Raw genomic sequence first — 26,888 nt, forward strand, 5'->3', positions numbered from 1 at the left:
AGCAAAGTAAAAGAATTCTCGCTATTCATGAAAATGCATGTGTTGCCTTTAATAGGAATCATATTTAGCCTTTAGCAGAGCAGAATAAGAGCCTCCCAGCTCTGCCATTGAATTATTATGCTGAATTATTATATGGTTGTTGACCACTTGACCTCTTATGAATCAGGTTATCCATGTGTAAAGCTCATATAGTAATGGCTATAGTTCACTTACCAAATTTTCAGCAGTTGAGAAACTCCATGTTTCTATTCAAATTATTTTGCTTTCTTTGAATTAAAGATGAACTGTAAAGATGAACTGTAAATTATTTTCATGCATGTATGTGTGCTTTGTGAGGTACTGCAGGAAAAAATTAAATGGTATCCTACAAAATTAACACCTGTGTGATACAGCAAAGTGGAGAGCTGTGCTTTAACAACTTGAGATCAAGGACTACACCAACCCTAGTCCACACCTGCAAAGTAACTTGGTCATTCAAAAATGTTGATCAGACTTCTCACTCATACTTGCTAAAATAATCCATTATGCTTTGTTGTCCAAAAACCTATTGCCAACTGATGCAACTATAACCCACAGGTGTGTTACTTGTTCTCTTCCGAGACTAAACCCCATATGAATCTATGTACAGAAGTGGAAATCCCAACAACTGGTAAGTTATACCATCATTGTTGTTCAGATATGAAAGGAAACTTCTGGGTTTCATGGGAAACAAAGATCAAACAAGCATATCCCTTTTCCACAGGTTCTGTTTCACTGAATATGGTCAGACAGAGCTTTAAAAGCAACAGTTATGATGAACGAGAAAGAGGGAGGAAGTGACTTATTTGCAGGTAGAGTCACATGATTTATGTTAAATAAATTACAGTATCTTTAAGTAATCTCATTTCACACAAACCAGATTATTCCATGTGTTACTACAAGAGATTTCTTGGCTTTATGAAGTACGGTAGGATTTGATACGACTAAGGAAAATGTACCATGCTCTCTTTGCTATTGTTTTACATTATTAAGAAGAAGAATCAATGTTTCAGTTCCCAGAGATGATCCTGCCAGAACTTTAAGTGGGTAGCGAGGAGTGAACTTCATAACTTCATTTACCAAGAGATGTATAAATAAGCAACCTTTTTAAAAGTTAAGTCTCAACCTGAAAGATACAAGGAATAAGAGTAGACCATGAATTGCAGGGATGGGGAACCTTTTTTTTGGGGGGGGGAGGGTCAGGGCCACTGACCCATAGGAGAATCATTTGGGGGCTGCAGACAAGAGATAAACAAACAAAAAGCCCACCTCTCACCAGCGTGGGCTTAGCAATGCTAAATCCATGCAAACTGGGGGCCTTAGGTTTCCTACCCCTGATGTATTGTGTATCCATCATTCATTGTCCATTAAAATGTTAAATCATGTTGAAGTGCCTGGGAATACTTCATATGCACAAACGGAATTGTCTTTTACTGTGACCATAAGTAGTATGGGTTCTTTTCTTTTACTCAGGGAGACATTGCTGAGATTGCAAAGTAAAATGAATTGCCTGTAGCTTGCTGGACAAAGTTCCAGAGAACCATACAGGGGTCAATAGGCTTTTCAGTGTGAAATGGTAATAAAAGAGAAGAAGCACAACTGAATTTTCCAAAGACATGGAGATTCAAGGAAGAAATACATCACTGTCAAATTTATTGTCACTGCTATGCCACAACATTTAAAGGAACTGGAAGACAAGAACACTCCCCCACCCCCAGAAAATCTGACTGAGCTGCCTCATTTGAGGTTCTATAGAAGTTAGAAACATTGAAGCATCTCATAGTTCAGTGGATTAAAGAGATTAATTCTTTGTTTTGCCTCAAAGAAGCTGTAAAAAGTGGCTTTTTGCCCCCAGACTCAGTTGAGGCTCATAAGAGACTGTTTATGCTCCCAGCACAACTTAGAAAAGATTCAAGATTTCCCATACAAGCCTCCTAGTCAGAAGGCAGGAGGGGGTGGGAGTGGCATAATGCTGGAATAGCTATTGCTGTTCTATAAGGAAACAATCAATCACACAGAGAGATTCTTCAGTTGGCTTAGTAAAGCCTATCAAACCCAGAAGCCTTTGCTTTTAAACTTTGCTTATTGTTGGATACGAGTAGCAGGGGGAATGTAATGTAATAACTAGCTTATTCTCATAGCTAGTCATTATTAAAACTCCCCTTTTCTACAGACATCAGGACTACCCCAGCCCTTTCCAGATTCAGAAGGGCATGCAAGACCGATTTATTTTCATGAGACTTCCTGCTATAATGTCTAGAAACTAGTCCCATTAATTCAGTGAACAAAACAAACTAGTGTAAGCATGATTCACCGTCATTGTGCTTGATGTAATGTAATACCAAGCATAGGTGAACAGAAGTGATAGGGATACAGGTTATTACTCATAAACATAGTGCTTATCCAAAATACCCTCAGCTCTTTATAAAATCTAAATAGGCTCATATAATACGCAGTAGAAGAGAGCTAGGTGGAGAAACCTTTGTGCTCCACTCGATTTCTCCATTGAGGGAAACAACTTTCCCACCTGTGCTTTCCCCTACTACCTGTAGTCGATTTCCATGGTAGAACAGTGGTTTAGGCCACATTATTTTCAGTCCTCTGCACTCTAGTCAGAATTTAGGGATCTGTGAGAAGCAAAGGGCTTTCTGAAAGAAAAGGATAGGGAAGCAGCCTGTATCTTTCCTCTGACCCTATAGCAGTGGTCTTTGTCAGTGGGTAGTTCTTTATTATCTCTATGCATAAAGTTTGCATACAGAAATTTAATAAAGACCAGGACAAATATTTTCAAAAATATTCTGTCTAATCTCCAGAGTACTGCACTCCCCTTTTCATGCAGGGGCAAAAAATGGACACAGCCTTGGCTCCCCATCCCACCCAGTGAAGCTGAGCAGGAATAGAAGAGAAACAATCCACTATGGGAGCCAGAGAAGAACTAAAACACTCTCTTTGTCTGTCAGATTTGCCATTGACATTCTAATCCAAGGTAGCCACACGCTGCCCCTTATTCTCTGCAGATTGTGATAATCTAGTATTTATAATTGGCTATAATACTTAGTCCCATTTTTACCTATAGAAGTAAATAGCGCCACTTTCAATAGCAAACAGTCATTCAGAAACCCTTGACTGTTATACTTCTGCAAGTTCTCTAAGTATATTATCAAAAGAAACCAACTATGTACTTTTAGAGTTTTTCTAAAGTACTGCTGAGAATTTTAAGACTGAAACTCCATAAGGATTTTTATTTCTACGTTTCTTTATATTTGTCACTTCAGACCATTCTGCATAGTAGTGAATCTGCTACAATCTGTGAGAATGCAAACATGTGCTGATTAAAAACAGGACTATGTAGCACTTTAAAGACTAACAAGATGGTTTATTAGGTGATGAGCTTTCATGGGCCAGACCCACTTCCTCAGATCTATGTGCTGATTAAATCTTTCTTATGTAGAATCTACTTTAGTAAGGAAGGAAGCTTATTTTGAATGTTGCATCTCCACTGTGCCTGGAAGACAGCAGTGAAAAAAACAAACATTTTAGCAAATATAAAAACAAATGACAGCAGAATAATAGAACTTGCAGTGTGACAGTTCGTTTTGGAAATGGAATACTGTGCAAAAGATGGAAACACTGTATGAATGAAGGCCAAGCCTGACTGGAAACGTATGGTGCTTAATTTGGGACACTTTAGAAGGACTGGATTTTTTCAGAGAGTTGGTGTTCAACACTTTTGGAAAAGTAGGTCTGTGAAAGGCAATTTACCTCAAAATTGAGGCATCCTAGCTATCTATTCAATTCTAAAAAATACTACTTGAAATTTTCTCAAATTGTCTTTCATCCTACTTTGGCATCTTTGCAGTGTCCTAAATCATATATATTGTTCAAAATAAAATTGTTTTTAATTAAAAAAAAACCTGGTATTCGGTATATATTTGAGAAGAATTAATTAGGCATTGGGTATCTTACCTGGTTAGAAACAAGACAGAAGTAACTGGTATCAATAGTGTCTTGCTCCTTTTCTGTGCCTTACTTCTATAAGGAGTAGCATTAACAACCTGTTCCAAAGTACATGGAAGCCAGTGAATGTCTTTCCATTTTGCCAACAGGAGAAGCTCTCCATTTGGTGTAAGAGTAGCTTCACAAAATGTTACAGTGGCATCTGGAGTGCTGTTTGTACAGACAAGTCTGGAGATAGGTTCCTAAAGTTAGGCTTCAGGAGGGATCTTTCTGCTTAGGACTCAGCTGCAATTTTTGCCTTGGAGTTAGGGGCCAAAAAGTAAAGGGAAGAAGGCGGCCCTTCCTCATACATTTTAGCCCAGGGGTTTGAGTCCTCTCCAAGATAGGGGACAAAGTTGGTTCATGTCTCCTCTCCACTTATCTGAACAAATGTATCTGACTTTTGATCTGCCCCTTCTCATGCGAGTGCCTGGTCTGGCCCATGAAAGCTCATCATCTAATAAACCATCTTGTTAGTCTTTAAAGTGCTACATTGTCCTGCATTTTGCTTCTCCACTGAACTAAGAGATATTCTGACCTGGGTTTCTCTCAGGATCTTCTGATGAAGTTGATCCATGGTGTATAATAACAAACAAACATACCAAGCCATGGGAGTAAGAGGGATTGCATGCTGGGTCCACTACCACAACTGTAAAGGCTCTAAACCACCAGACTACAAAGGCATTCTCATGCTTATGCTTTCTCTTTCTTTCCCACTACCCCAATAGTTCTTTAATTATTGAGCCACCATGCCGCAGCTACAATGAGATGGAGGGAGCATCCCACATCTGTTTTTCCCAGAGCTCAATGATTACAGCTTGTAGGTAGGAGACTCCCGTTAAGTCCCTTCTTTTTCTCAGGTTTGTGTGGGGGTGGTCGGGTAGTTGAATTGGCATGAATATCTGAACTGCAGAGCTAAAAATCACAGAAGAAGTCTGCATCTTTTACCCCGCTGTTCTGTATAAGTTCATCTGTAGGGGTGTGAGCTGGTAAGTGAGAGATGAGCATGCTTATCAAATCGGCCCCCTCCCCTAGTGTGTTAGGCAGAGGAATCCTATCTTTTCCTGGTCTGTGAAACACTTGGAGGATTACATGTCTGGATGTTTGTCTTGGGGCTTCAGTGTACATGTGCAGAAGCATATGTGCCTAGGAAACTTTTAATGCAAAAATGTAGGTGCCCTCAGGGTTCAGGAGCAGCTGCTGACCATGGATTTTTCTGAATCTCAGTTGGGCTTGCCTCTGGATTTACACACCATGTGAGGCATTAAGTGCCTAAGTCCTTTTGTGAATCTAGCCCTGAATGTCCCCTGTGCCTTCACTGTATATATCACTTCACTTTTCTGTCAGTGCTAGGCCAAAAAAAAAAAAAAGTGAGAACTCCTAGAACTGTTTTTGTATGTACCTGCTGTCAAGAGCATTAGGGTTTTGGAGGTTTCAGGAAGCTTGGTGAATGGCCAGCAAGATATATGAATGGTATTAGACTCTTTTTTATTGTTTACCTGATAAAGTGTTTATAAGGCAAATAGAACAGTGTATTCATCATTCCCCCAATTAGCTTACTCCGCTAGAGTGTTGCACTATGAATTTGTCATTTGTATTATACTAACTGGTTCATGGAGCTTTTTTGAGCCTTGTATAAACTGCACTGTGTATTGAAATGGCTCTCAAAAGGCAAGGTGACACCCATTGTGAACACATCCTGGGAGCTGGAATTACCATGCAGAAATGCCACTAATGTATTCCGTCAGTGCTGCAGATAAACTCAATGCCATCCCAGATGAAGGGCCCATGTCCCACTTAGAATTCTGCAAATACCACTTACTGAGATAGGCATTCCATAAAGATGGGTCAGTAGTTTCTCCTACAGGTAAACATAACATACCGCTTATAGCACCAGTCTTCAGAAATAGATTGTTGTATTAATTTGTTTTGCCTTCGTGGTATAATAAAACAAGATATAATCAGGTTTTTCCACAGCTTCTTGAAAGTCATAAAATTCAGACTCTCGCTATTTCTAGAAACACATCTGTTTTATAAGCAAATTATAATAAGCCTCTCCTTTCCCAAGTTAACAAACTGTGTGTAGAGAATAGAATGTCACACCAGTTTTGATTCTCTTAAATCACTTTGCTGCATTTATTTTAATTTTAGAAAATACTTCTCAAGCAAAAGGAAAGAACCTACAGAGGTTTCTCCTTCTTCTACATTGTCATTTGGTGTAGTCCTATAAATCAATAGTTCTCATTTGATACTCTCATAGCATATACTTTTTCAAGGTAAATTAACAATAAATATGCTAAATAATAAATACGAATACACATTTTTGCCCTCACATCTCTTTCATAACTTAAATTCAGGTCTGAAGCTTAGTTTTATTTATGATACAACTTTGACCTCAGAAGCCCCCAAAAAGGAATCTATTTTACCACCTACAGTTGTTTCCTACCCCATTTATTGGTACCTGTGGTTGAGGGGGGTGATAAATGACATAATGAAAAGTTTGTTTCTAGAGAAGTAGAATATTTATATGAAATGTCCATTGAACTCTAAAACAATGTTTTTTATGTAGGTTCAAATTGAAATTTTAAAAATGAAGACCGAAGTTACAGATCACATGCAAATTAATGTGCTAAGTTCGAGAAACGTATTTCTAAAGACCTATTTTTGAAGTTGCTGCAAAGATATTTACTAACAAAAGCCTATGATGAGTGAGAAACCAGTGGATTGTCTTTGGCCCAAAGGGGTTTATTCCAATTATTTTCTGTCACATCTTTTATGTTTCATTCCGTGTCATCATGCAAACAGGAAACTGTCACTATCCTATCTCTTTCTGCTAAATAATTGTTGCTCTTTACAGACTCACAGTCATGTACTGTACTTTGATCTGCTTCATATGCCTTGTATTTATACAGTCAGTGACAATATCTTCTGCTATCTTTTTTTTTTTAACCGTGTCAAAAAAAAAATTCAGTTACCAGCAGATCCCCCTTATGGTGCAATAAAATATCTTCTTTGATATTATGTCAAGTTGAATGACATCTGTTACTGAAAGAATTGTCATGAAATCCATACGGAAGACTGAGTAAATGCTGTAAATGAGCAAAGTTAAAATACTTTGTCCATGATTAAATCCATATGATTTCCGGTTGCATAATGCCAAGGTTAATGTTTTTAATTAAAAAATAGTTCCTTTACTGTTAAAATGGAGCTAACATTTTTTACTTCATTTTTTACACAACATTCAAATGAGAAAGGATCACTTTGTGGCAAGGGGAAGAAAAGCAACTCTGTGATAAATATATTTCCCTACTGATGAATTGAAGGAGAAAATCTGCCAGTATCATCCCTACCACTCCTGTTACACCACAGGGAGCTTCAAGTACTTCTATAAATATTTGCTCTTTGTTGTTAATTCACTAAGTTAATTTAATTACAACAAAGTGAGCATAGCGTGCAGAGCATTTGTGGTTTCTGTATTAAGCACCTAGTTTCCTTATGTCTCATAGTGAGAATTGCAGAAATAGCCATTAGTACGCTGTTATACCAAATAAAAACTTTTTAATGATTTGATTCATTACATAATCATTGCTTGCTTATGTAATACATGTGCATTTTATATGAGCAAGGCTTCATTAGCACTGTGTGTTCCCTTTTGTTGCTGTACTCAAGACCGGTACACTTAGGTATTGTGTATATATCAGCGAGAAAATCACATACAATCTTGGGGAAGAAATAGATATTTTTACTTTTTCATAAGGTTGCAGAAGGTTTTGACTTTGAGACAGTCATGGCTGGAAAAAAGAAAGATTGAACAAAGACTGCAACTTATTCCATTATGTCTTACCACTGAACAATGTATTTTTTTTGTTTTAATTGTAACTCTTGCTATCTTCATGCCTTATACTCATGTATTCCCGGTGGCTGTATCTAAACTGCATCCCTTTTCCGTAAAAGGGATGCAAATTAGACACATCGCAATTGCAAATGAAACGGGGATTTAAATCCCACTTCATTTGCATAAACATGGCTGCCGCTTTTTTCCAGCTGGGAGCTTTGCTGTAAAAAAGCAACAGTCTAGAGGGGGATCTTTTGGAAAATAAAGCCTTTTTGAAAAGATCCCTTATTCCTTATTTTAAGAGGAATAAGGGATCTTTCGGAAAAGGCTTTATTTTCCGAAAGATCCCTGTCTAGACTGGCGCTTTTTTCAGGCAAAGCTCCGAGCCGGAAAAAAGCGGCAGCTATGTTTATGCAAATGAAGTGGGAGGGATTTAAATCCCCGCTTCATTTGCAATTGTGATGTGTCTAATTTGCATCCCTTTTACAGAAAAGGGATGTAGTCTAGACACAGCCTATGGCTATGTCTAGACTGCAAGCCTCTTTCGAAAGAGCCTCTTTCGAAAGAGAGCGTCTAGACTGCACGCGGAATTTCGAAAAAGCAAGCCGCTTTTTCGAAAGAAAGCACCCAGTGAGTCTGGATGCTCTCTTTCTAAAAAGCCTGTTTGCTTTCAAGAACGCCTTCTTTCGAAAGAGCACTTTCGAAAGAAGGCGTTCTTCCTCGTGGACTTAGGTTTACCACCATCGAAAGAAAAGCCGCATTCTTTCGATTTAATTTCTAGACGCAGGTGAAGTTTTTTCGAAAAAAGGCTACTTTTTTCGAAAAAAAACCCTGAGTCTGGACACAGCCTATATGTATAGTTTGTTAATAAAGTTTCTCTGTTTTTATTTTTACTATAAACAAACTCAGTACTGTGTTTGAAGGATAGTATATTTACCCCAGTTAAGTTAATGAGCTGTAATATGCTTTTGTTGCTTTGAACCTTATTATTTCTGAGTGATCCAGGTAAAGGTTGGACACTTCAGGATACTTGGTTTCACGGGGCACTTGGAACTAGGATTCTTAGAGTCACTTTTACTGGTAAAAAGATTTAGAGAAAGCCAGAGTGAGTCTGTGGTGCTGTAGACAGGCTGCTGGGTTCAGAGATGTTGAACCAAGGCTATCAAGCGCACAGACATTCAGGATGTGATCTATACACTTTTAGATTGACAGTAAGGTCACTGATGCAGGGGGAGGGGACCCATTTTAAATTGCCTCAGGGCCCAGCAATTGAAAATGGCCCAAGGCTTTGGGCCACTGCTGCAGCTAACATGGCAGAAGCAGCAATTGGGAACCCAATGATATGGTCTGGATGGCACTGAGGCTTGTTACCCTTAGCCCTTCCCCTTCTGCCTGAGGCCCCACCCCTTTTGGGGTGGGGGGGCTGGAGCCAATCCACACCCACATTGCCTGGGGCATGGAGAAGTTTGTCACTATCCCTGACTGGCTGTGTGTATCCCTGGATGGGAGCTACAGCCGTAAAGGATTGTGAAGCATCCGGGTTACAGAGTGCGAGCTGACATAGCTCCCTACTGGTCTGGATTGCTCTCAGAAGTGTGATAATGTCTTAATGGCTCTAAGGACTACAAATAATGACAATTCAGAAAAAGGCCACCTGGACAGAATGCCTTATTCTCTTTTTCTATAGCTGACTATAGTTCACCTATTAGGGTAAGTGGGAAGAAACAGTTAATAGTACAGATTCTCTTTTTTTTTCTGCTCCAATCCTGGTGGTGTGAAAGGGACATAAAGCCAGTGGGAAAGACCACCTCAGGATACATCTGGGTACTTGCAGATTTTGCAATTTGTGGTGGTTCCAGAATGCATCCACTGTGAATGACAGGGGTTTACTGTATTATCTAGCCCTCTCAGATATGCTAGAACTTGCTGACCTTTACTGTTAGCTGCAAAGCATTTCAATGTTCCTGTCTTATATCTGAAGTATTGGGCTCAGTGGGGAAGAGCTTAGTTTTGTGGCCTGGCAACACTGAATCAATCTGAATTAGTCTGTATAAATCTAGACTTTAGGATGGTCACTTCGTATATTGTAAGTTGAAATAAATAAAATTGTACGCACATGGATGCACTATTTAAAAATGTGTCCCTTCTTCATAATTATAGAGCAGAAAGGAAATAAATGAATAGAAATATAAAAAGCCAGTCAAAATATTTCACCAAACATTGGAATATGTACAAAATATTTTCTTTCCACAATGGAATGGGAATTTGTACTACGATAAGAACTTGATCTAGAGTCATCTTTGAGGCTAGATCTGTGCAACCAAAATATTTTAACATCCAGCAATGCTATACTGAATATCTTGTTTTACCATCTCCTCTTCTGTATTATATTTTCTATTTTATAAATGCTTTAAAAAAACCCCACCAGCACCTGTCTCATTTTGAAAACCAAGATCTTATCACTGACAGCTAATCAATACCCAACAAATGAAAAGTAATAACGCACGACTTGAGAAATACTGTTTTTATTCCTAGCCTGAAGCTAGGACTCACCAATATGTTAAGCTCAATCAATCTTCCCCTTCAGACTGAATCTAAATCCAAATAATCAAACCTTTAAATGTACTGTATGCAGAACATCCTGCTGCTTCCACTTGGAGTACAAAGCTGAACAGGCTGTCAGTGTATTTTCTCTAGGCCCTAATAACAAAGTACAAGTGCCAGAAAGGATAAAAGCTGACCCAAAGATTAGAAATATGCTAGTGAGTGGTGCATACTTTTGTGATAAATATATTGACAGTAGCCTTGATGTACTCATGTTGATTTGACTGAGAACAAAGTCCCCTCATGCTTAAATAGCTAGATGAATACAAGTTAAATCTTGCAGCATTCCCTGTAAGCTGTGCACTTGGGTGGCCACTCAGAAGAGATACAAATGCTACACACCTAATTAGCAGAGTGCCCACAGCTAGATTTTGTGTTTCTACTGATAGTGCACATTCACACATGCCTCAGTGCACATAACAAAATTTATTCCACACACGGAAAAATGAGAGTAAACATTTCTGATCAGGTCGCATATCAGAAACCGATGCCCACCGTATTGCAAGGAGGAGTCTTTGAGGCAACATCACTCATCTGCCACACTACACAGGAAATCAGATTCCTGACATTGATGAAAATTATTTGTTTAGCCAAAAACCACAAAGGATAAATAATAAAAACTCATCAATATTTGGAAATTATTGATTTAATATAAATATACATTGCAAAGGTAATGCATGGCAGGTGCCTCAGAAAAGCTTTTCCTAGCAGTAACATTACTGAATTGACATTCATTTCATATCTATTTGTGGCTTTGCCCTTTAATAGCTGTTTCTATATTTTGATGCATAGCCTTGTTCTTGCTAATAATCTCAATTACTCAAATTAATTAGGATATAAACACACTGAGAGAGACTGTAATACCTCATTTATGCCTGCAATATAAAACTGAAGTGATAAAAGAGTTTATAGAATACCAAGAACTCCTCCCCACATTGGTTTAGTGACACAGTAAATGCTTACTTTTTTTGGTATGAAACAAAAGACAGAACTATGTAGCACTTTAAAGACTAACAAGATGGTTTATTAGGTGATGAGCTTTTGTGGGCCAGACCCACTTTCGCAGATCAATATGTAGAAGAAAATCGGCACAACCATATATACCAAAGTGATACAATCAAAAAATGAACGTATATGAAATTGACAAATCAAATTTTACAACAGAGTGGGGGTGAGAGGGGAAGGTTAGTGTCTGTGAGGTAATGACATAGGGGTGATAATAGGGAAAGTTTCTGTGAGGTAATGACATTAGGGGTGATAATTGGTGAAGCTATCTTTGTAATGGGTGAGATAATTAGAGTCTTTGTTTAAACCCATACATAAAGTGTCAAATTTAAGCATGAATGACAGTTCTGAAGCTTCTCCTTGAAGTCTGGAGTTAAAGACTCTTTGAAGCAATATGCATGTTTTAAGGTCATTGAGGGAATGGTCAGTCTGGCTGAAATGGCAAGCAACAGCTTTCTCTCTGTGAGAGAGTCTTATGTCTGTTTTGTGTGCATTGATTCTTTGGCGAAGTGTCTGAGAAGTTTGTCCAATGTACCTAGCAGACGGACACTTTAGGCACATGATAGCATAAATTATATTTCTGGATGAACAGGAATATGTGTTCTTGATCTTGTAACTGGCATGGTTAGGTCCAATAATGGTGTCAGCAGAGTAAATATGTGGACAAAGCTGGCACTGGGGTTTGTTGCAAGGGAAAGTTCCAGGGTTGGTATTAGTGTGGTATGTCCTGTGGTTGTTGGTAAGAATCATCCTGAGGTTAGGTGGTTGTCTATAGGAGACAATGGGGGATTACTTTCCAGTAACAACTGCTATGGAAAATTCAATTTCTAACCTTCTATTCTGGGGTGCTAAACTGTTAATCAGTTCCATTCCCATCTTAGTTGCTTACAGTCATTATTCTCCCATTGGCATAGGAGCGAATTCAAGGTTTCTAGGAAGGATGGTGGGGAGGTGGAACAGAAGGAAACATTAAAAGTGCCTTATTTTACAGACAAGTGATTACTTGAAGCAATTTAAACACCTGCGACAATGATACTGTTAACACATAGCATAAATAGCCTACAGTAAACCTACAGTATGTCTGTTAAGCCTTTTTTATAACGGAATTTACCTGGCATCCCAAGGCAATAAATCACCTACATGTCCTATGATGAGCTTGATTCTATTATACCTTTCTTTTTGGATTAAATATTAAACTGAATCTACTGTGTAATAATAATTACACTTGCAGTCAATCATCTCTAAAATGCTATTCTCTTATTTTTGCTGACAGTGCTCAACTGTTTAAATTTCCTTTTATTAGAAACTGACAGTTGCAGTGATAAGTGGATTCAAAAACTTAAACCAATCCCCCTCCATTCACTATTACAGAAACAGTTCATTGCAAATTAAATAATGTTATTACTGTCTTAATTTATGCCATGTCGTTGTAGCCATGTCGGTCCCAGGATATTAGATGAAACCCGTGCTGATTTTATTTTACACATTTAGGACTCCACTCTAGCATGTTTGTATTTTTTGACTTAGCTGTGTGTATATTTTTTTCTAGCCATGAAAATCCTGTTCATAGTAAGAACAGTGCACTGACTTCATATATTCATACACAGCTCTCTAATGTGTTTGCCAATATCTGACCCAAGTGTTTGAGGACATTTTTCACCATATATCGTATCTTTGTTATCTAAGCATTTCACTGGTTTATTAAAGTTAGCACATACAATTCCCTGTTTTCATCTTGAAGTCTGAAGGCTTGCTTTGGGGAGTGTTTTTTTGTTTTTGGTGGTGGTGGTGGTATTATGGAAATGTGATCAAAATAGTTCCTATGAGATACTTAGGTCTGTTCTATATGGTGAGGTTTGAAGATAAGAGACAGTGTTTAAATGGTTTGATAGAGGCAGTCTGCACCAGGCCTGAGAAAATATCTGAAATAGATTAACATTAAATATTACCATTTTCTCTGTGGAACAAGACTTTTGAATTATGATTAGAACAAAATGATAGATTATGGATATCCTGAGATAGACATAATGGGAATGCAAACAAAAATGAAGAGTGAAATTTCCCTTGTATGATTAATTTTTTCTTATTTCATCTGCCCTACATTTCTCGCCTCTCCTTTTTTAGCCATAAGGTGCTGCTGCTGCAACAGATGCGAATACAGCTTTAGACATGAAAGACATGACATTAATTTATAACCTAACTTGAATTATTACTCCCTCCCTCCCCCCCCCCCCAGCAAGATGATTTTTTTGAGGGAGATGTTATTTATATTGTCCCAAGACATAAGAGTGATTAAATACAAACCAACAAAATATCTTTGGCATGCTACATAAACAATGCTAAATTTAATTATATACTCATTCTGTATTAATGGGCCAAGCAATATTAAATAGTGTATCAAGCACACCAGAGACTGACAATATAATGCAAAGCTATGTATAAATATTATTATTTCAGATAACTAAAACTGAGAGAAAAAGAGATTACAGGGAATCTGTATTGCTAAACTAAGTTAATCACCAGATATAAACAAGCTCAAGTTGCTCCATTCCTAATTATTATAGTTACTGAATTTTAAGTAAAAGAAGTCAGCCAAGGCTTGCAACATACAGCTTTCATTGGGTAGTTATAGAAAGGATGAATGGTGGAAGATTTGTCCTCTGACATTAGAGGCTAATGTTATCAAGTTACTTAGTTATTAGCAGTGGTATTACTGGATTTAATGCTGCCCACAATGCACCAAAAAAAAGTGAAATTAATAAAGATCCCCTGTGCAGTATGTGATAGAAGTGTATATCATGCAAAGGCTGAATAGACAAGTTCTACCCTTTGCATGCCACAGAGAATTGATCTGTGGGATCTCTCTTTATGGGCTCTGTCACATGGTGGGGCGGGGAGGGGAAAGGGAGCATCTGCCCCACACAGGCCCTTTTAGGGTTAAAACCCAGCCCTCTAAGAACACCGAGGCTATGTCTACACTGCAGGGGGAGGAGGTCAGAAAAAGGTCCGCAAATTGTAAACCACAATTCTTTTCTCGGAAGAGTCTTTTCTGACATTGGACCCATCTACACAGGGCCAAATGTCAGAAACACCTCCTCTTTTGGAAGAGCCCTTATTCTTCATAAATGAGGAACACAGGGCTTCCAAAAGAGTGCATCTGCTCTTCTGAAAAAAAATTAGGAAGAGCAGATGCATTCCATGAAGGAAGGAGTTAGATGATGAATGATAGTGGGTCACTGAGGCAAGGTGGGTATTGGGGGGAGGAGGGGTCCCTGGCAGTGGAGGACCCCAGAGTGCAGTGATCTAGGACACTCTGAGAAGGAAAGGGCACTGTGGCCAGTAAGGGAGCTGAACCAGCAGAAGACCTGAACAGAAGCTGCGACATCGACCAGGAGAGACCACACTGGGGCAGGAGAGCTGATCCCCCCGAATAAACAACTGGAGGTGCTATAGGGGTGAGTGCTTGCCCTGTGACATACTCCAAAAATCCAGATAGGCCAAGGCCTGTGACAAAGGTATGGCCAGTGACTCTGCAAACAGTAGAAATCCACAATTCTTCAGCTCCATACAGAGGTGCATGCGGACTATAATTGTTTTAAAAGTCCAATAATTGGAACAGATGCTGCAGAATGAGTGTGCTCAGGCTCTGGTACTAGTAAGGACTTTACCTCTATCCTTCACACCCTGGTATGGCAGATTGGACTCCCATTTGGGACATAGTGAATTTGAAATCTTCCTGTCAAGATTGGAACTAGGCATATCAAAATATTACAAACAAATGGTAATAAATGATAATGAAACAAATATTGTTGCTCAATTTCATTTGTCAGTTCTGTATCTAAAGGCGCTTATGTCATAAATCATGTTGCATTCTAGAATTCATCATGAGCAATTAGCTTTTTCTGATCTCTTTTAACTAAATATATTTATCTTCCCTTTCGGAAATGACTAACATGTTGCAGACACAATTTTTTTAGCATTTTGAATAAAAGGTGAATGACCGACAGGCAAGAATATAGGGAACAACAACAAAAGAACCAATAAGTAATAACTAGTAATTATTTAGAACTTACTCTTTGTGTAATTGGCAATTTAATTCACTCAGGGTATGTCTACACTACCCCCCTAGTTCGAACTAGGGGGGGTAATGTAGTCATACGGAGTTGCAAATGAAGCCCGGGATTTGAATTTCCCGGGCTTCATTTGCATGAAGCCGGCCGGCGCCATTTTTAAATGCCGGCTAGGTCGGACCCCGTGCTGCGCGGGTACACGCGGCATGGACTAGCTAGTTCAGATTAGGCTTCCTATCCAAACTAGCTGTACGCCTCGTGGAACGAGGCGTACAGCTAGTTCAGATTAGGAAGCCTAATCTGAACTAGCTAGTCCATGCTGCGTGTAGCTGCGCGGCACGGGGTCCGACCTAGCCAGCATTTAAAAATGGCGCCGGCCGGCTTTATGCGAATGAAGCCCGGGAAATTCAAATCCCGGGCTTCATTTGCAACTCCGTATGACTACATTACCCCCCCTAGTTCGAACTAGGGGGGTAGTGTAGACATACCCTCAGAGACTTCTTCAAATAAGTGATTTTTGTTTTTTCATATTCTCCACCATTATTTTAATCTAATCCAAATAAGATGGAAATTCCACCCCAACTGAGTGAAATATTCAGTTTGCATGTATTCATGTACTTTTGTATGGATTCATATCCTTCTTCCTTCTATAGTCTCAGTTTGGGAGATCAGCTAAAATGCTGCAATGAACTACCGGCTTTTCTTCCAGAGAAGAAAAGGAAGAAGTTCATAACTCCACAAAAGGCTGATCTGTAACACAATGATGAACTGGAATACAACAGAGAATTTCTCTCTACAGTTACCCTTTCCTGTTACTAGCAGTAATTTTCTTCTAATGTTGGAAGTTTGCTCTTTGCAACTACAGAAAAGTGCTTTTAGATTGTAAGCTTTTGGGGGAGAGTTGTCTTTTGTTCTGTTTGTACAGTTCCTCTCATAATGGGGCCATAGTCTATAACTAAGTCTCCCTTAGTAATACATAGGTTGATACTCAGGACATCCTTATGAGGCACTCTAGCAAGCAGATTAAATTGCTCCCTTAAATATCTCTGTTTACACACTTTGATTTGTTAGCCTGGCTCACAAATGTGTCTGTCTTCAGTTGTAAAGCGCATTTCCACTCTAAAAAGTGACTATGAGGGAATGGAATATGGAATACCACACAGGTGGTGTCTTGACAATTTCCCCATCCAATGTTCTCAGTTTACAAGTAAATTTTATATATCTACATCTAGATCATACATATGCATGAAAGTGGATGTGTTACTGCCAGCACTTCCTTCAACACTGGCTCTTAAGAATCTCACCTAGACTCTTCCTTTTCAGGCCTGGTTCACACACCAGAATTATGTTGACATAACGTAGCTTGGTCCTAATGTCAGGGTATAAACTATAGTTTTCTCCCATCAACATAACTCACCTATTACGTTGACTTAAGATCTGTGCCTCTTTCCAAGGAGGATGTAAGCTAACATAGCCAGATCGACATAGTGAAAGACTAGAAACAGCATTGCTTATGCTGACTTAACTGGCGTCGAGAGCTATCCCATAATGCCCATTGTGAACTCTCTGGTCACTGTTTTCAACTCCACTGCCCAGAGCTGCGGACATGCTTCTTTTACAAGGAGCAGCATGTTATCCTCTGCATACATACCTCTTGTTATGATCTAAGAATGATATATCTCCTTTTTTCCCCAATGTGCTCTGAACTTTGCAAGCCCTTCCCAAGGCACCCTGCACTAGAGTTTCACAGTAGGGTAGCTATCCATGGTGAGCTGCTACTGTGGATGTGATCTGTTGACACAAGGAGCATAGTGTGGATATGCACAACAGACTTACTTACTGGAGTGACTGTACATCAGCTTAAGTTGTCTTAATTTTTCCAATTTTCCAGGTCAAATGATGCGTCTCTTTCACAAGGCTACTTGCTTAAAATCATGCCATTAGTAACACTAGATCAACCCCATAAGTTTCAGTGAGTTATATTGAAATTTAGTAAACAGATCTGTTCTTGAGGCAGAAGAAGGTATGCAAATCAGTTTATTCAAAATTGTGTCTCCACAAACCTAACAGGAGAGAAAAAAAAAGTACAGGTTTATGCTTATAAGTAGGCAAATACTTGCATTCAGCAGCATAGAATGGTGCCGTTTTTATAATCAGTTTTTGAATTAGAAATGTACATTATTGATTTTAAGTAGTTATAGTCCCTTCACAGGGTCTATACTTCAATGTCTCTTGTTCCCCCTCCCTCCTTAAAAAGGATATATTCTAAAGCTAGATGTCTTGTAAAGGCTACACTGACTTACATGGCATATCCTAAAATGTGTTGTATTGCATCTGAAAGAAAAGCTGTTAATCTTTGTCATTAACATCTATTCAACAAGCAGTAAACCACAAGGGCTCAAATCTTGGTCACCTTTAAAATGCTGTAAATGAAAATCAAATTAGAGTGTGCAAGTAACTTGGGCATTCAACTGTCCAGAAATAAGAATGTCCTGTGGTTATTTATCCTCTTTTAAAATTGCAGCTAAAGAAGGAATATACCAGGATCTGCTTTTTTATTCCAAACTATGTAAGTCTTTGTGGACTAATTCCCAGATCAGTTAGGCACTCAGGCATAAAGAATAAAATGTAACTACTGCTGTACATAACATCTAACCAATTATACAAAATGTGAACAAAAGCAGCACAAGAACACAAAAGTGTTCAAGCATCCATTATAAACAGTTCCAATTTCCTTTCTAAATGTCAAGTACAAAATATATATTTTAAATGCAAATAACACTGGAGTGAGGTTGCTAATATACTCCTGAAATTACATTTTCTTATCATGACCTTTCCTGCTAACAATAACTTACATTTTAATTAAATCTGTGGCCATTTTCATTTCATGCCAAATATCCCAGTGCCATATATTTCTGAATTTCCTTGTCAGGAATGAAAGTTAAAGGTCACAGACTTAAATAATTATTGAATTTAACTTTACTAATGATTTATGAAAAAAATGACGTGTATGTGCTCTTACGGCTGAGGAAAGCATAACTAGCTTGTATGAGCACTCCTTATTGAAGGTAAAAACAATCGTTCACTAAACTGTGCATGTAAGTACTGCAACAAGCTGTTTGGCAAAGTTTTGGACTCTGTTGAATGAGACCTATCCATTTTATAACTGCATTCACAAGGGATCCAAATCTGCTTTACTGGAGTTGGTGGCAAAACTCCTGTTTACCTTAATAAGGGGGAATCAGACTTCAAGTTCACTCTTCATCATAAGTCTGGAAAAAATTATCATGACAGCCATGGATTTGAAAATAGAGCGCCAAATTATTTGCTAAGGTAAACAGGAAAAAACTTTAAGGGTTGCAGCTGTGCTGACTTGTACACAATCAGAGAATAGTAAAAATGGTATGTGCATTTAACCTGTTGGGAAATTCAAGCTTCTTCATCTATGGAAGCTACCTGAATTCTTGAATGGTCTCATCAAGATGAGCTCATGGTGTTATTCTGAATGTGTTCTTTGAAGTGGTGAGATATGGCAGAGATGTAAAAAGAAAAATGGAACTGTATTTTCTGCTTTTGCAGTGAATTTATAAAAACCAGTGATGAGCTCTGAATTCCAAATATAGTAGCAAAGCTCAAAGTCCTTTTTGTAGATCATTATCTTGCTATTGTGGTCTATTCAGTGCTGAAAATGTGTTCAGCCTTTTATAAAGGACAAATAGAGAGAGAGAGAGTTCCTCCTGCAAATTGCTTACAATTTAAGACAAGCATGGCGTAAATGGGAGAAATAGAGTAGGATTTATTAGATATATTTTAAAATTATTATTATTGATACTTGCTATGGAAATGATGTTGTGTACCAATAAAAGTCAATTGCCTTCAGTGATTTTAACTCTCCTTCTGCCTAATTCATACTGCAAGTTTAATTGATATAAGAAAGATAAATAATCTATCTGTGGATAGAATTGTATGAAATGTCCTCAGTATTCTCTGAACCTGTCAAATATCCTCTGAACCTGTCAAATGACTGCAGCTTCCAGGAGTAGCTGGCAGAGAGAAGAAGTTAATAACACTGCCCTATCACCTCTCAGGATCATTAGGCATGCTGGAGCTCACATGATTTTCCCAAACAAAAAGTATACAGTTGTCATTCTCACTTCTTGCACTGGGGCACCTTCTTCCACTAACGTTCAGTTTTTCTAAAGCATATGTACCCTTTCTTTAGTACAGAGGTGCTAGAGAAGCTGTGGGATCCTCATTGCTGTATACAGAAACTTCCAAATGCTGGGGAATGTAGAGGTAGATCCATCCTTTTTGTGAAGTAGGCCCACTGCTAATTCAATTCTGATCCACAGGGATATTTAGACCAGCAATGTTCTGTATATACATTTTTATTATTGGCTCATTAATATGGAGAAGTAACAACATTTGCTCCAGCATTATATATCCACAGAAAACTTAGAGACCATAGCCTCGTCTACATTGAGAACCTATTACAAAATATGCTAGGTGTAAATATAAAGAGGAAAAAAATCTGTGCTAACTGGCCATATGGCATACTTATTCCACACTAACAATGACTCTGGAGATTTATCTTAAGTAGATTATGCAGTTTTTCAAACAGTATTATGTCAACAAACCTTAGGGAACATTTAGTTTCTGCAAAAGCCAGTTAATTCATGATGCTCCAGTGCATAATAGATTTTACACCTGTCTAGTGTGGGCTAATGCAGAATATAGGCAAGCCGTTCATGTAGCATGAGAGTGTATATTCAGGGAACTTGGGTAGAATAGCTATTCAGAGCTATTTCCTCATAGAATCATAGAATACTAGGACTGGAAGGGACCTCGAGAGGTCATCGAGTCCAGTCCTCTGCCCTCATGGCAGGACCAAATACTGTCTAGACCATCCCTGATAGACAGACATTTATCTAACCTACTCTTAAATATCCCCACAAATGGAGATTCCACAACCTCCCTGGGCAATTTATTCCAGGGTTTGACTACCCTGATAGTTAGGAACTTTCTCCTAATGTCCAACCCAAACCTCCCTTGCTGCAGTTTAAGCCCATTGCTTCTTGTTCTATCCCCAGAGGCCAAGATGAACAAGTTTTCTCCCTCCTCCTTATGACACCCTTTTAGATATCTGAAAACTGCTATCATGTCCCCGCTCAATCTTCTCTTTTCTAAACTAAACAAACCCAATTCCTTCAACCTTCCCTCATTGGTCATATTCTCCAGACCTTTAATAATTCTCGTTGCTCTTCTCTGGACCCTCTCCAATTTCTCCACATCTTTCTTGAAATGCGGTGCCCAGAACTGAACATAATACTCCAATTGAGACCTAACCAGCGCAGAGTAGAGCGGAAGAATGACTTCTCGTGACTTGCTCACAATACACCTGTTAATGCATCCCAGAATCATGCTTGCTTTCTTTGCAACGACATCACACTGCTGACTCATATTCAATTTGTAGTCCACTATAACCCCTAGATCCCTTTCCGCCGTACTCCTTCCCAGACAGTCGCTTCCCATTCTGTATGTATGAAACTGATTGTTCCTTCCTAAGTGAAGCACTTTGCATTTGTCTTTATTAAACTTCATCCTATTTACCTCAGACCATTTCTCCAATTTGTCCAGGTCATTTTGAATTATGAACCTATCCTGCAGATTAGTCGCAACCCCTCCCAGCTTGGTATCATCTGCAAACTTAATAAGTGTACTTTCTATACCAATATGTAAATTGTTGATGAAGATATTGAACAGAGCCGGTCCCAAAACAGACCTTTGTGGAACCCCACTTGTTATGCCTTTCCAGCAGGATTGTGAACCATTAATAACTATTCTCTGAGTACGGTTATCCAGCCAGTTATGCACCCACCTTATAGTAGCCCCATCTAAGTTGTATTTGCCTAGTTTATTGATAATAATATCATGCGAGACCGTATCAAACGCCTTACTAAAGTCTAGGTATACCATATCCATCACTTCTCCCTTATCCACAAGACTCGTTATCCTATCAAAGAAAGCTATCCGATTGCTTTGACATGATTTGTTCTTTACAAATCCATGCTGGCTGTTCCCTATCACCTAGCCACCTTCCAAGTGTTTACAGATGATTTCCTTAATTTCTTGCTCCATTATCTTCCCTGGCACAGAAGTTAAACTAACTGGTCTGTAGTTTCCTAAGTTGTTCTTATTTCCCTTTTTATAGATGGGTACTATATTTGCCCTTTTCCAGTCCTCTGGAATCTCTCCTGTCTCCCATGATTTTCCGAAGATGATAGCTAGAGGCTCAGATACCTCATCTTTCAGCTCCTTGAGTATTCTAGGATGCATTTGATCAGGCCCTGGTGACTTGCAGGCATCTAACTTTTCTAGGTGATTTTTAACATGTTCTTTTTTTATTTTACCTTCTAAAACTACCCCCTTCCCACTAGTATTCACTATGTTAGGCGTTCCTTCAGACTTCTCGGTGAAGACCGAAACAAAGAAGTCATTGAGAATCTCTGCCATTTCCAAGTTTCCTGTTACTGTTTCTCCCTCTTCACTGACCAGTGCGCCTACCCTCTCCTTGGTCTTCCACTTGCTTCTAATGTATTTATAAAAAGACTTCTTGTTTCCCGTTATTCCCCTACCTAGTTTGAGCTCATTCTGTGCCTTTGCCTTTCTAATCTTGCCCCTGCATTCCTGTGCAGTTTGCCTATATTCATCCTTTGTAATTTGTCCTACTTTCCATTTTTTATATGATTTCTTTTTTATTTTTAGATCATGCAAGATGTCTTGGTTAAGCCGAGGCGGTCTTTTGCCATATTTTCTATCTTTCCGACGCAATGGAATAGCTTGCTATTGGGCCCTTAACAATGTCCCTTTGAAAAACTTCCAACTCTCCTCAGTTGTTTTTCCCCTCAGTCTCGATTCCCAAGGGACCTTACCTATCAGCTCTCTGAGCTTACCAAAATCCGCCTTCCTGAAATCCATTGTCTCTATTTTGCTGTTCTCCCTTCAACCCTTCCTTAGAATTGTGAACTCTGTGATTTCATGATCACTTTCACCCAAGCTGCCTTCCACTTTCAAATTCTCAACTAGTTCGTCCCTATTTGTTAGGATCAAATCTAGAACAGCTTCCCCCTGGTAGCTTTTTCAACCTTCTGAAATAAAAAGTTGTCTCCAATGCAGTCCAAGAACTTATTGAACAGTCTGTGCCCCGCTGTGTTATTTTCCCAACATATATCTGGATAGTTGAAGTCCCCCATCACCACCAAATCTTGGGCTTTGGATGATTTTGTTAGTTGTTTAAAAAGAGCCTCATCCACTTCTTTCCACCTGGATAGGTGGCCTGTAGTAGACTCCTAGCATGACATCACCTTTGTTTTTAATCCCTTTTAGCCTAACCCAGAGTCTCAACACCTCCGTCTCCTATGTCCATCTCCACCTCACTCCAAGTGTGTTCATTTTTAATGTATAAGGCAACACCTCCTTCCTTTTTTCCCTGTCTATCCTTCCTGAGCAATCTTTCAATCCTAAACTTCTAAAATTGTATAAATGTTTCTCTGCTCAATGTATCAAGCCTAAATCATATTTACAGAAGTAAATAGGCACGTCTGACCATCTTTTAAAACTATTTAGGCACTTAATTTCCATTAGATCATAATAATAAAATACACCTGTTTGCTTTTCTTTAAACTCATATATTTTATTTAATAATATGTGAACTAGTTAACAGAGAAACATTCAACCCTAAACAAATGTTGCTCTCAGCTTGTTATTTGAAAGAGCATCTTTTTCATTTTTCTCTAATAATTGTACCATAGTTATAGTCAGTTTTTGTTTTTCAAAGTAAAAGATGCTTGATTATAGATTAAGGAGTGAAACTGTGATACTAAGTTTGTTTTGAAATGTCATCTGGAGTGACAGTGGTCCATCAAACAGTATCATATACAAAAAATTAGAATCCTGATTTGTCATATGTTCAAACTATTCCTTACTATTCCCTTTCCTTTCTGTTGGATGTTTGGATCAAGTGCAGTTTATTATTATAGTATAACTGAAACACAAGTTTGTCAGAAAATGTTTCATATCTGGCTATGGACTTTAAAATAGCTGTATGAAACCCAGCTATTTAAATTAACATATATTAATAATTTCCCCTCCTCTCAATAGCTTCCTGATCTTGGAATGAATGTTTCCTCTTTTACAGTTCTCTGTAGCTGGCATTGTTATTTGCTAAATAAGGACCAATCCTGCGTGGTCCCATGTAGATTGAACACTGAGACCAAGAAGAGTGTTACCAAGTCACTGGAGTTCTATGTATATGGAGGACTCCTTATACAGGAGCTCATTAAGGGTACATTTATACAGCAGTGTCATTTTTAAAAACGTATGTTATTTTGAAATAACAAAATGTGCATCTACTCAGGAAGACAATATTTTGAAATAATGTCAAGATGGAGGACTTCTTACTCCAACTCCTATAACTCTCATTTCACAAGGAGTAAGGGAAGTCGAAGGAAGAGAGTTCTTTCTTCGACTTCCTTCTGTGTAGTCAGTGCCAAAAGCCGAATTAAGCTATATCAACTTCAGCTAGCTGAAGTTATGTATCTTAATTCGACTTTTATCCTGCTGTGTAGATGTTCCCTACAGGATCAAGGACTTATCCTGTATCCTACAATGAGATATATTCTTAAATCAGAGCACTAAATAAATGCAAACAAATGAAGCCTTGCATGAGTTCACATTCAGGTCTGCACTTCATGCTTGACTTTTGGTCTCACTTTGTCTGCAACATTGCTTACCTGACTCCACAGAATCAAGGCTTTAGTACACTGCAACAAAAAGGTCACAAATACTTTATTTTTTCTTAATTTGTCTCTCATTTGTTAAGCATGTCTTCATGGGTGAAAGAGAAGCAGGAAAATTGATTATGTATACTTTTCTGAGTTACCGCTAGTGAGTCGAAGTCTCTGGGGGATGGGCAAAAGCAACAGAGTATATACCAATAAGCTCTAGGTAACTGGAGGCAATTTTTAATCAAATAAAGAACCCACTTTACTTCAGTTCATCTCTAAATGAAATAGGAAATAATCTCAAAGCACTGCATATATACAAAGCAAAAATGAGACTGATAACATTGTTATACGTTTGTCACACCCACTCGTGAATAAAAGCTTGAGAGTTTAAATAAGGTGGGGTTTTTTCTACACTTCATATGTAGGCTCTGTAACTTGTAATGGCATAAATTCTATATAATTTGAACTGATTTAAGGCTTGATACAAGGGACATGGAAATCAATAGAAGTCTTTTAATTGGATTTAGTGGGAGCTAGAACTAGCCAATATAGTGCACTTGAGTAGCCAAATACATGGTTGCACTTATTGATCAGAAACGTCATTCCTGGTGCTCACAAGAGGTAAGTCTAGATTACATGCCTCTGCCAACAGAGGCATGTAAAATAGGCTACCCGACATAGTCAATGAAGCGGGGATTTAAATATCCCCGGCTTCTGTAAATAAAAATGGCCACCGCGCTGTGCCGGCTCAGCTGATTGTCGGAACGGTGCACGAGTCAAGACGCGGATCGGTCGACAAGGGAAGCCTTTGTCGACTGCTCCCTCATGCCTCATGAAACACGATAAGGTGGGTGCATAATTGGCTGGATAACCGTAGTCAGAGAGTTGTTGTTAACAGTGCTAAATCCTGCTGGAAAGGGATAACAAGTGGAGTTCCTCAAGGGTCTGTTTTGGGACCCGTACTGTTCAATATCTTCATCAATGATGTAGATATTGGGATAGAGAGTACGCTTATTAAGTTTGCAGATGATACCAAACTGGGTGGGGTTGCAACTTCTTTGGAGGATAGGGACATAATTCAAAATGACCTTAGCAAGTTAGAGAAATGGTCAGAGGTAAACAGGATGAGGTTTAATAAAGAGAAATGCAAAGTGCTCCACTTAGGAAGGAACAATCTGTTCCATACATACAAGATGGGAAGCGACTGTCTAGGAAGGAGCATGGCGGAAAAGGATCTAGGGGTCATAGTGGACCACAAGTTGAATATGAGTCAACAGTGTGATGCTGTTGCAAAAAAAGCAACTATGATTCTAGGTTGTATCAACAGGTGTGTTGTAAGCAAAACTCGTGAAGTCATTCTGCCGCTCTACTCTGCACTAGTTAGGCCTCAGCTGGAGTACTGTGTCCAGTTCTGGGCGCCACATTTCAAGAAAGATGTGGAGAAATTGGAAAGGGTACAGAGAAGAGCGACAAGAATGATTAAAGGTTTAGAGAACATGACCTATGAAGCCAGGCTTCATGAACTGGGCTTGTTTAGTTTGGAAAAAAGAAGATTAAGGGGCGACATGATAGCGGTTTTCAAATATCTAAAAGGGTGTCACAAGGAGGAAGGAGAAAATTTGTTCCTCTTGGTTTCTGAGGACAGGACAAGGAGTAATGGGCTTAAAGTGCAGCAGGGGAGGTTTAGATTGGACATTAGGAAAAAATTCCTAACTGTCAGGGTGGTCAAATATTGGAATAAATTGCCAAGGGAGGTGGTGGAATCTCCCTCTTTGGAGATATTTAAGAACAGGTTAGATAGACATCTGTCAGGGATGGTGTAGACGGAGCTTGGTCCTGCCTTGAGGGCGGGGGGCTGGACTCGATGACCTCTCGAGGTCCCTTCCAGTCCTATTATTCTATGATTCTATGATAAGGTTTACAGGAGTGGTCGACAAAGGCTTTCCTTGTTGACCGATCTGCATCTTGACTCGCACGCTGTGCTGACGATCAGCTTTGCCGGACATTTTTATTTTAATGAAGCCGGGGATATTTAAATCTCCACTTCATTGACTATGTTGGGTAGCCTATTTTACATGCCTCTGTCAGCAGAGGCATGTAATCAAGATGTATCCTAGGTGTTACGGTATGTTAATAGTGATTTTGTTCTTATAGCCAATGGATGAGCTGTAGTGACCGTATTATATTTACTTACTGTTCTAAAAAAACACTTATATGTATATGATTTTAGTGGAGGGCAAGTATAAAATACATTATTATTATATATAATACTTTTCAGTCATTATCTCCTTAATGCCCCATATTAGGCTTCATTAGTAAAATATGCTATTACATCTGTTCTGTACTTAATAGTAGAACTGGACAGGAAATGGCTCTCCCTTCCCACAAAAATGTTTGAGACTAAGGGTGAACCTTCACAGCAACTTTATTTTGAAATAACTGAGTCTGCATCTACACAGCAGGCAGTTATTTCAAAATAATGTTGAATTGCTGTCAAGCTGGAGGACTTCTTACTCCGACTCCTGTAACCTTCATTGTACAAGGAGTAAGGGAAGTTGGAGGAAGAGTGCTCTA

General features: G+C 38.8%; 1 long non-coding RNA gene across 1 annotated transcript in view; it reads left to right on the top strand.

Moving 5' to 3' along the window:
• LOC142829408 (uncharacterized) overlaps positions 1 to 26,888 on the top strand; it is a 65,160-nt gene that overhangs the window by 16,460 nt on the left and 21,812 nt on the right. Inside the window, exons 2-3 of the long non-coding RNA XR_012903805.1 lie at positions 577 to 649; positions 743 to 830. This is a non-coding gene — a long non-coding RNA (uncharacterized LOC142829408). The remainder of the gene's footprint in view (positions 1 to 576; positions 650 to 742; positions 831 to 26,888) is intronic.

The sequence above is a fragment of the Pelodiscus sinensis genome, chromosome 5, assembly GCF_049634645.1.
Source record: "Pelodiscus sinensis isolate JC-2024 chromosome 5, ASM4963464v1, whole genome shotgun sequence".
Taxonomy (NCBI): Eukaryota; Metazoa; Chordata; order Testudines; family Trionychidae; genus Pelodiscus; species Pelodiscus sinensis.